Raw genomic sequence first — 9,803 nt, 5'->3', positions numbered from 1 at the left:
ATGCTAAAAGCTTTAAAGGTTAAAGCCATACTGAATCTTACTTTGGTCTGTGTTTTGTAAGATAAGGAATTCAATTTGTTTGGTGTTTTACTAATTACTATGTAGTATATGACTATATATTCCGAACATTTTCGTATACATTATAGGTTGCAGAAAAGCATGTTCAAGAGATTGAAACTATGAAGGAAAAAACGAGAAGTATGTTATTAGCATGTGGAAGAACAGTATATGAGAAATTGAATCAAATAGACATTATTGAACGCCTTGGTATAGCTTATCATTTTGAGAAACAAATAAACAATATGTCGCATCACATATACAATGCCCATCCAGACTTTGAGGGTCATGAGTACAACGATTTGTACGCTTGTGCTCTTCAATTTCGAATGCTGAGACAACAAGGTTACAATATCACACCAGGTAATTAAGTTCAATATTATTATGGATCGAGTGCATCTTTCTTCTATGTGAAAATTTGGTCAACTTCTATTTTTTATTTAAGAATGAGAATTTATATAACTGACCCAACTTTCTTGCGATTGAGACATAAAAATTATTATTGTTGTATTTTTACAAGAAGGCTAGACTTCTTGTTGATTTCAAACCAGGTGTGTTTAGAAAATTCCAATATGGCAATGGTCAATTCAAGAGGAGTCTTAGTACCGATGTTTTGGGCATGTTGTGCTTATACGAAGCATCACATGTGAGGACTCATGGTGAATACATCTTAGACGAAGCACTTGCTTTCACTACGACTCACCTTCAGTCTGCAGCTCAACATTTGAAGTCCGCTCTGAAAAAATAAGTTACACATGCCCTTGAGCAATCTCTGCAAAAGAGCATACCAAGAGCCGAGATACGCTACTATATCTCTATCTATGACGAGGATGAATCTCGAAAAATGATGTGTTACTACGATTTGCTAAATTGGATTTCAATTTGCTTCAAATGTTGTACAAAAAGGAACTCGGGGAAATATCAAGGTATATATGGAAATGGTTTGAGAACAAAACAAAGAAAAGAAAATCCGTTTGATAATACTGATTTCTCTAACTCTGAGAAGTTTTACAGGTGGTGGAAAGACTTGGATTTTGTGAAAACACTTCGTTATGCTAAAGATAGAATAAGTGAGTGTCACTTTTGGACGGTAGGAGTTTACTTTGAACCTCAGTATTCTCAAGCTCGCATTATGCTTGCCAAGACTATAGCAATGATTTCAATAGTATATGACACTTTCAATGCTAGTGACATCGTGAAAGAACTTGACATTTACACTGATGCCATACAAAGGTATGAACTATGTATCTAATGCTTTACAATTTTATTTTATTTTATTATTAATAAGAAAACTAGAAGCCAAAAGAATTTTGCTAGTAGTAATTAAGAAAGACAGTGAATTTTCACATTTCTTTAACTTAAAACCAGCCTGAATGAAAAGTGAACTTTTACTTTTCTGTAATACGGGACCACGGGGCCAGTACAAGTCGATCACCATGCATTTTTCTTGGCGCAACATGAGAAAATGACATGAAATTGTGTAGAACTACTTTTCACTGAGTTGAGAAACTTATAATTTATTATCCTTTATTTAAAATCTTAGTCTATTTATTTGTAATTTCTTATTTAAAATTTAGGTGGGACATTAATCAAATTGATGAGCTCCCAAATTACATGAAACTTAGCTATAAAGCTCTTCTAGATCTATATGAGGATTATGAAAAAGAGTTGTTCAAGGATGGCCGATCCTCTGTTGTCCATTATGCAAAAGAAAGGGTACGACTAATACTTACTCCTAAAAAATTTCATTTATGTCTCTTAATCTTGTGTACTATCTCTTTTACAACTGCAGTATTCAATGAATAACTAAGTAGTTAAACACATTTTTTGATGTTGAATAGATGAAAGAAGTTGTGAGAAGCTATTATGTCGAAAAAATATGGTTAATCAAAGGATATATGCCACATGTTTCTCAGTATCTTAACAATGCTTTAGCCACTAGCACATATTACTTGCTCGCAACAACATCCTGCTTGGGCATGAAATCTGCCATCGAGGAAGATTTTGAGTGGTTGTCAAAGAACCCAAAATTTCTTGAAACAAATACTACATTATGTCACGTTGTTGATGACATAGCAAGCTATGAGGTATAATTGCACTAGATAAAAGAAGATTCATTTTAATTGTATCGACAAACTAAATATAAGCATACTATTGACTATATATTTATACTTTTTAGGTTGAGAAGGGTAGAGGCCAAATTGCAACAAGAATTGAGTGTTACATGAGAGATTATGGCGTATTAACAGAAGAGCTAATGGACAAATTCCAAGAAATGGTTGAAATAGCGTGGAAGTGTCCCTATGGAGATTCTTAATCGCATTCTCAATCTTGCTCGTGTTATAGATTTACATACAAATACAATCAAAATGCTAAAAGTTTTTAAACCAAAGATATACCATTGCTCTGCTCGTGGAATCTATCGAAATATAAACCCTCAACCATCTGCTGATCTAGAGAGCTGTTGGCTGCCCTTTTGGAAAAAAAAATTCTTCTTGTTATTAATTTTGCATGTATGTTGTATTTAGTTTATTAAACTACGTTGTTTGTTATGTTGCACTGAATATCCTTACTAACTTCTGGGGGGGAGAATCGGTACTTCGAGTTTTCGATTTCTTTGAATTAAGCATATATAGTGTCATAGGCGGCTTTCCAGCCATGCTTCATGACCCCTTGGACGCGCCCCATGACGTCCTAGCAAGCCTCCCAATGCTTAGCATCATGGACGGCCCAGTGGTCTTGGCTGCGCCAAGTGACAAGCGCGCATGTGCCTCTGTCGCCCCACCGATATCCCTCGCCAGCGCCCAGCCGCAGGCAAATGCCAACAACGCCGCGCGCAGACCGTGATGCCAAAGACAAGGTTGCTGACAACTGACTTGATCTACCTTGTAGAAAACTAAGTCATTTTCATTGTAAATATAGAGTAGTTTTATTTCATGCACTTCCATTATGTTCCTCTAGCTTAGTTAGGTCAAGTCTTGTAACTTTGGTTTATTTTTTTAAGCACTATTGGGGGGGATCAAGCAATCAAACTTTCTAGCAACCAAATAATTCTCTGTACTGGGTCTCTCCCCCTCAACACCGTGTTGTCTTTCTGTAATAGCTTTCATTAATGCAATCAAGCTTTCTTTCATTCTAAATTCTCATTTCTGTTCTCTCAATTGCTCTTGGCATTGGTTTTCCTGTATGGTACTGACAATCTCGTCTAGCGTACGGAGGGGACCTCAGTTGGGAGATAGTAACTGCACTAACATCAGTTGCTTAGGCTTACGTTTCTCTTCCAAGGAATCTCAGGAAGGTGTCGCGTAACAGTTGTTATCAGAGCCTAGGCTCGACATCGGACGAGGGAACACATCGCCATTACCACCATTTCTGACCAGGGTAAATCGTGGGGATCGCATCACGGCCCTTGAAGAGACGGTTGACGTAATACGGCCCATCGTGGATATGGTGCCTGAACTAAGAACTAGCCTAGTGCAAAGGTTGGACGACCTGGACCGCAGAATGCTCCAGGCCGAAGTTGACATAGAAAACCTGAGTCGCGACTCTGAAGGAGACCGGCGAACGACAGTCATAGAGGCAGCCAAAATTTTTGGTAAATGAGGGCCTCCAACAGGAGCGCTCTGAGGATTTAGCCTACAGGGCATAAGAGGCGGACAGAGTGACTACCATTCAACAAAATATAGACAACTTGACAGGCCAGTTCAATGTTGTCAATGCTGTTTTACAAGGCCTGCTTCGAGGAGGCAAAAACCAAATCGGGGGTGCTGTAAACCTCGTCCCCGTGGCACAAAAATTGAAAATTCCTGAGCCAAAGCCATACAGTGGAGCTCGGTATGCCAAAGAAGCGGAAAACTTCATCTTCGACATCGAATAATAATTCGATGTCGTGGGGGCCTAGAAGAAGCTAAGAAGGTAACAATTGTTGCCAAGTATCTCAGGGTGATGCTAAACTCTGGTGGTGGGTGAAATACGAAGCCGTCAGGGCCGGTGAAGATGCTCTCAAGACATGGGCAGAACTGAAGGCAGCCATACACCTATAGTTCTTCCTCGAAAATGTTGAGTATAATGCAAGGCGAAAGCTACGGGAGCTCCGCCAGACCAAATCAGTGCGGGATTACGTGCGAGAATTCTCAGTGATCATGCTAAATATACGTGACATGGTGAACAAAGACAAACTCTTCACATTCCTGGAAGTGTTGAAACCTTATACCCGTATGGAGCTGCAAAGACAAAGGGCAGACACTTTACCCAAGGTGATCCAAGCAGCGGAGTGCCTTGGGGAAAATCAAGTAGAAGCTCGGAAGGATAGGCCTCAACAGCATGTCTGAAGGGGATACAAATGGGGCCAACCTAGCACTGGTGGCCCTATCAGAAGTGGAGGAGATCGGAGTGCAACCAAATCTAAGGCTCTCTTCTCCGGCAGTACTAGCACTGCATCTAACAACAACGATCGGGGGAGGAAACCCTCTTCAGGATGCCGTCATTGCGGCGGACCACATTGAAATAATGAATTCCCACATGCACAAATGAATGCCCATCAAGCTTTTGATGATGGGACAAATGACGAAGCAGATAATGCGGCCCAAATGGAACCAGTAGATGCCTTCAATACAATTGTTGGCTCTATTTCTGAGGCCTTAGCAGGAACCAGTGCTGGTATCTGCAAGAAGAAAGACCCCTACCCAATCACAAAGAAAGGGACAAAGAAGGCGGATGAGAGTACTCCCCTTAAAAAAGATAGGACCTTAATGTTCGTCGAGATGAAGGTAAATGGCAAGCCCATTCGGGCGATGATAGACACGGGTGCTACCCACAACTACTTAGCCTCGACTCGGGTTGAGTGTCTTGGTCTAGTTGTAGGAAAGGGCAGATGTCGTGTCAAGACTATCAACTCACCTCCTCAACCAGTGGGTGGAATATCCAAAGAAGTACCAGTGAAGCTTGGCCCTTCTGAAGGAAAATTCAACCTGCTCGTGGTGATCATAAATGACTTCGAGTTGATAGTTGGGTTGGAATTCCTGAGGCAAACCAACACCATGACCATACCGTATGCAGACATGCTACTGATGTGGGAACAAACGGGGCCACGCCCTGCATTATCCCGTGCATGCCCATGAAGATGGTCGCAGAGAACATCTCGACCTTGCAGTTGATAAAGGGGGTCAAAATACATGAACCTATGTTCCTGGCTACCCTTTGCATTGAAAATATAGAACGCTCATTGGGTCCCATTCTTGCACCCGTGAAGGAGCTGCTATTAGAGTATGAAGACGTCATGCCACAAGACATGCCAAAGCGACTCCCGCCTAGGCACGCTGTGGACCATGAGATTGAGTTTGTGCTGGGTACGAAGCCACCCGCCCGGACTCCTTATAGAATGTCACAACTCGAACTCACCGAGCTTCGAAGACAGTTGACAGAAATGCTAGAAACAGGGATCATCGTGCCTTCCAAGTCCCCATATGGATCCCCTGTGCTATTCCAAAAGAAACATGATGGCAACCTACGATTCAGTGTGGATTATCGGGCTCTAAACAAAATCACCGTGAAGAACAAGTACCCTATTTCGCTAATGGCAGACTGGTTCGATAGACTGGGTGATGCGACGATGTTCACCAAATAGACCTGAAGACAGGTTATTGGCAAGTTCGGATTGGAAAGGGTGATGAACACAAGACGACCTGTGTGACAAGATATGGGTCATATGACTTCCTGGTTATGCCATTCGGCTTGACTAACGCTTCAGCCACATTCTGCACCCTGATGAACCAAGTCTTCCGAGAGTACATTGACGAATATGTGGTGGTCTACTTGGATGACATTGTGATATATAGCCAAACACTAGAAGAACACCTGGAGGTTTTGCGGAAGGTCCTAGCCTAATTGCGGGATCACGAATTATATGCGAAGCTATCCAAGTGCTCTTTTGCTCAAAAATAGATTGACTTCCTTGGACATGTCATCGAGGAAGAGCATATCAAGATGGACCAACAGAAGATTCAGGCTATCACATATTGGCCGCCGCATAAGGATATCCACGCCTTGAGGGCGTTTCTTGGCCTATGCAACTTCTATAGGCGATTTGTGAAAACTTACTCCCTCATCGCAGTGCCATTAACAGAACTCCTCAAGAAGGTCACGCCTTGGGATTGGGACCCAGGCGAGTTGAGGCCTTCAACGCATTGAAAGTGGCTATATCTAGTAACCCCGTCTTAGACCTCCCTGATTTGGCCAAGTCATTAGAGGTACGAATGGATGCCTCCGACTATGCCGTTGGCGGAGTCCTGCTACAAGAATGGCATCACGTAGCATACGAGAGCCGGAAGTTGAAGGATATAGAGCGGCGCTATGCCGCCCACGAGAAAGAATTATCGGTTGTCGTTCATTGCTTACGCCTTTGGAGGCACTATCTGCTAGGAACCTCGTTCGTGGTCAAGAAATACAACACAGTTGTTAGCCACTTCATGACCCAGCCGAAGCTGAATGGTTGACAAGCCAGGTGGCAGGAGCTCCTAGCAGAATTTCACTTCAACCGGAGTACCGAAGTGGGAAGACTAATCATGTTGCTGATGCGCTCGGTCAGAGAGCTGATCTAGCATCGTTGTGCCTACTCGCCACCCTAAGGGGGAGCGAAGTAGCCACCACCATAAAAAACCATATATAGAATCTACTCATCAAGGATCCTGCTGCACAGTATTTGGTTGATTTGGTATGACAGGGCAAGACTCGCCAGTTCTACATGGAAGATGGTTTCCTTAAAGTGAAAGAGAACCGACTTTATGTTCCTAAAGGAGGAGATCTGCTAAGGATTCTTCTGTCGAAATGTCACGATACTTTGTGGGCCGGCCATCCCGGTGAAGAACGCACCATGGCATTACTTCGTCGTGCATATTATTGGCCTCCAATGGTCAATGACGTCACTCAGTATGTGAAGACTTGTCTCGTATGCCAGAAGAACAAGTCAGACTGCTTGATACAAGCGGGATTCTTGGAACCACTAGCTGTCCCAAAGAGACCTTGGGAAAGCGTTTCCCTGGATTTCGTCACCGATTGCCCAAGGTCGGAGATCTCACAACTATCTTGGTTGTGGTGGAATGGTTTTCCAAGTATGCTACATTTATAGCTGTCCCACAATATATATATATATAAGCAGAAGATATATCTCGACTCTTCTCCTCTCATGTCGTCAAATAATGGGGCCTGCCTAAAGACATCGTTAGTGATCGTGAGTCATGCTTCACTAGCAATTTTTGGACCAAACTCTTTAAGTGCCTCGGGTCAAAATTGAGTCACAGCTCAAGTTTCCACCCACAATCTGATGGCCAGATGGAGTGGTTCAATGGCATGCTGGAGGAATATCTCTACCACTTTGTGACCGGATCGCAGAAGAATTGGGTGAAGCTTCTGGATGCTACTCAACTGTGTTTCATCACAAAAGAGCTCTAGTACAAACAAAAACACTTTTGAAATTATTACCAGACAGCACCCGCTACTCCCATACACTGTGAATGCACCAAACATGTCAAAATCTCCTCAAGTTGCTAGCTTCTCAAAAGAATGGAAACAAAATTTGGAGATAGTGCGGAGCTATCTTGTCAAACCTCATAAGCGGATGAAGAGGCATGCTGATCAAAATAATCGCTTTGTTGAATACCAAGTAGGAGAGAAAGTGATGGTCAAAATCCCAAAGCGGTACTTGTTTGCAGGGGTCCATGACCCTCTCCTATTGCAAAAATACATTGGACCCTTTTCCATTGAAAGACGAATTAGGAAAGTTTTATACCGGGTGGATAACCCAGCCCGGTGAAAAATCCATCCCGTCTTCCATGTCAGTCTTTTGAAACCTTTTCGAGAAGACATGGAGGATCCTTCACGGAACCAACTCACAATACCCAGCATTCGAGGCCCCAATTCAACCGAAAAAAGGTGTGCTGAAGTTATTCTCGACGATCGAGTGATTCACGCCTCAAGGAAAGATCACCAAGAATTCTTGGTGAAATGGCAGGGCTGTGATGCAGAGGAGAATACTTGGGAGAGGGGAACAAACCTCAAAGTCTACAAGAGCCTTATTGATGATTATCTTGCAAGTAAGGCATCGAGGATGTCGCCAACTCAGGTGGGGGAGAATGTTTTGGCCGGCTTTCCAGCCATGTCCAATGACCCCTTGGACGCGCCCCATGCCGTCATAGCAAGCCTCCCAACGCCTAGCACCATGGATGGCCCCGTGGTCCTGGCTGTGCCATGTGACAAGCGCGCATGTGCCTCTGTCACTCCACCGATAGCCCTCGCCAGTGCCCAGCCGCATGCAGATGTCAACAGCATCGCACGCACAGACAACGCCGTGCGGGTAGACCGTGATGCTAAAGACAAGGTTGCTGGCAACGGACCTGTTTCTACCTTGTAGAAAACGAAGTCCTTTTTATTGTAAATACTAGACGAGGAAAGGCCCGTATACGGGCCCAACATTGTAATCTTAAAAGGAATTTTTACCTCCTATTGCAAAGTTTAACACCTTATTTATTTTAAATAAATACCATTTAAAAAAATTATATTCTATAGATACCTTTTAATGTTTATAGCAAAATATCTAATATTTGTTATCTCCTACCTCTAAGCCACTAAATACGCTATTCAGTTACACTATTTTCTTTCTCTATCTACTTTGATACATGTCATTCTCTTCCCCCATTTCCTAAAAACATGACTGAGGGCTCCGCTCGCCGCTGCTCTCATGGCTTTCTCCGCCGCCGCCTGGACTCGCCGATTCCGCCATCCTTCACTCTATCGGAACCCTAACTAACTTTTATGTATCCTGAAAAGGATGATTCGAGAGAAAGTATTGATTGGTTTCGTTTAATAGCATGAGAGAAAGAACTTTGTATTTGGCGGAAAATGGTAGCTTTTGATGGCTTTTCTAAGCTGTATTTTGCGACAGTGTTCACATATAGCAAGGAAGAACCTATTTTTAATACACAAGGCCTAGTTTCTTTTAAGGAATTTTTACCTCCTATAGCTCGGCTACTGTACAGGATGCGTGGAAACAGTGAGATTCAGGGTTTTTGCTCGACGGCGGATTCGCCGGAAATTAGGGTTTGTTCTTGAACAAAGACGACGGAGTTTGGGGCTGAGCAACTTGATTTTCTGTTAATATATTTCAATGTATTTTCAACGTATCACGTTGTATTTTTATGTATTTTATTGTATTCATTGTCTTTTTTTCACTGTAATTCAATGTATCTCGTTGTATTCCATGTATTTCATTGTATTCACTGTCTTTTTTTTCATTGTATTTCAATGTATCATGATGTATTCTATGTATTTTATTGTATTCAATGTCTCGCTATATGCCATGAATGTATTCATATGTATTTTTTTAATTAATATAATTTATGTATTCAGATGTATTATATAATTTCTCTGAAGATTGCTATGTTTTTTGGGTATTTTTCGGTTGAGAATCTTTTTTATTCAAGGAAATACAAAATTTGTGTGTTATAATTGAGTTTGTTGAGTTATATTAGGAGTCTATTATGTTAATTGATTCACTTTCCGTTTAAAACAGTGTAATCCCTATTTCACGCCGTGAATACAGTCGAATACAATAATCTGTCCAGCTGTAATCCCATGTTTCACGCCATGAATACAGTCGAATACACTCGAATACAACAACTGATTAGCTGGACTTCCCTGATTCACGCCTATTTTTGCTACTGTATTCATGAATACAGTAGCTTAAATACATC

At 42.0% G+C, this 9,803-nt stretch overlaps 1 pseudogene; it reads left to right on the top strand.

Annotated features, from left to right (window-relative positions):
* Positions 1 to 4,388, top strand: LOC109219224 (annotated as a pseudogene).
* The last annotated feature ends 5,415 nt before the right edge of the window (positions 4,389 to 9,803 follow it).

The sequence above is a fragment of the Nicotiana attenuata genome, unplaced genomic scaffold, assembly GCF_001879085.1.
Source record: "Nicotiana attenuata strain UT unplaced genomic scaffold, NIATTr2, whole genome shotgun sequence".
Classification (NCBI taxonomy): Eukaryota; Viridiplantae; Streptophyta; class Magnoliopsida; order Solanales; family Solanaceae; genus Nicotiana; species Nicotiana attenuata.
The sequence above is the reverse complement of the archived record's forward strand: the minus strand, read 5'-3'. Positions and strand labels throughout refer to the sequence as shown.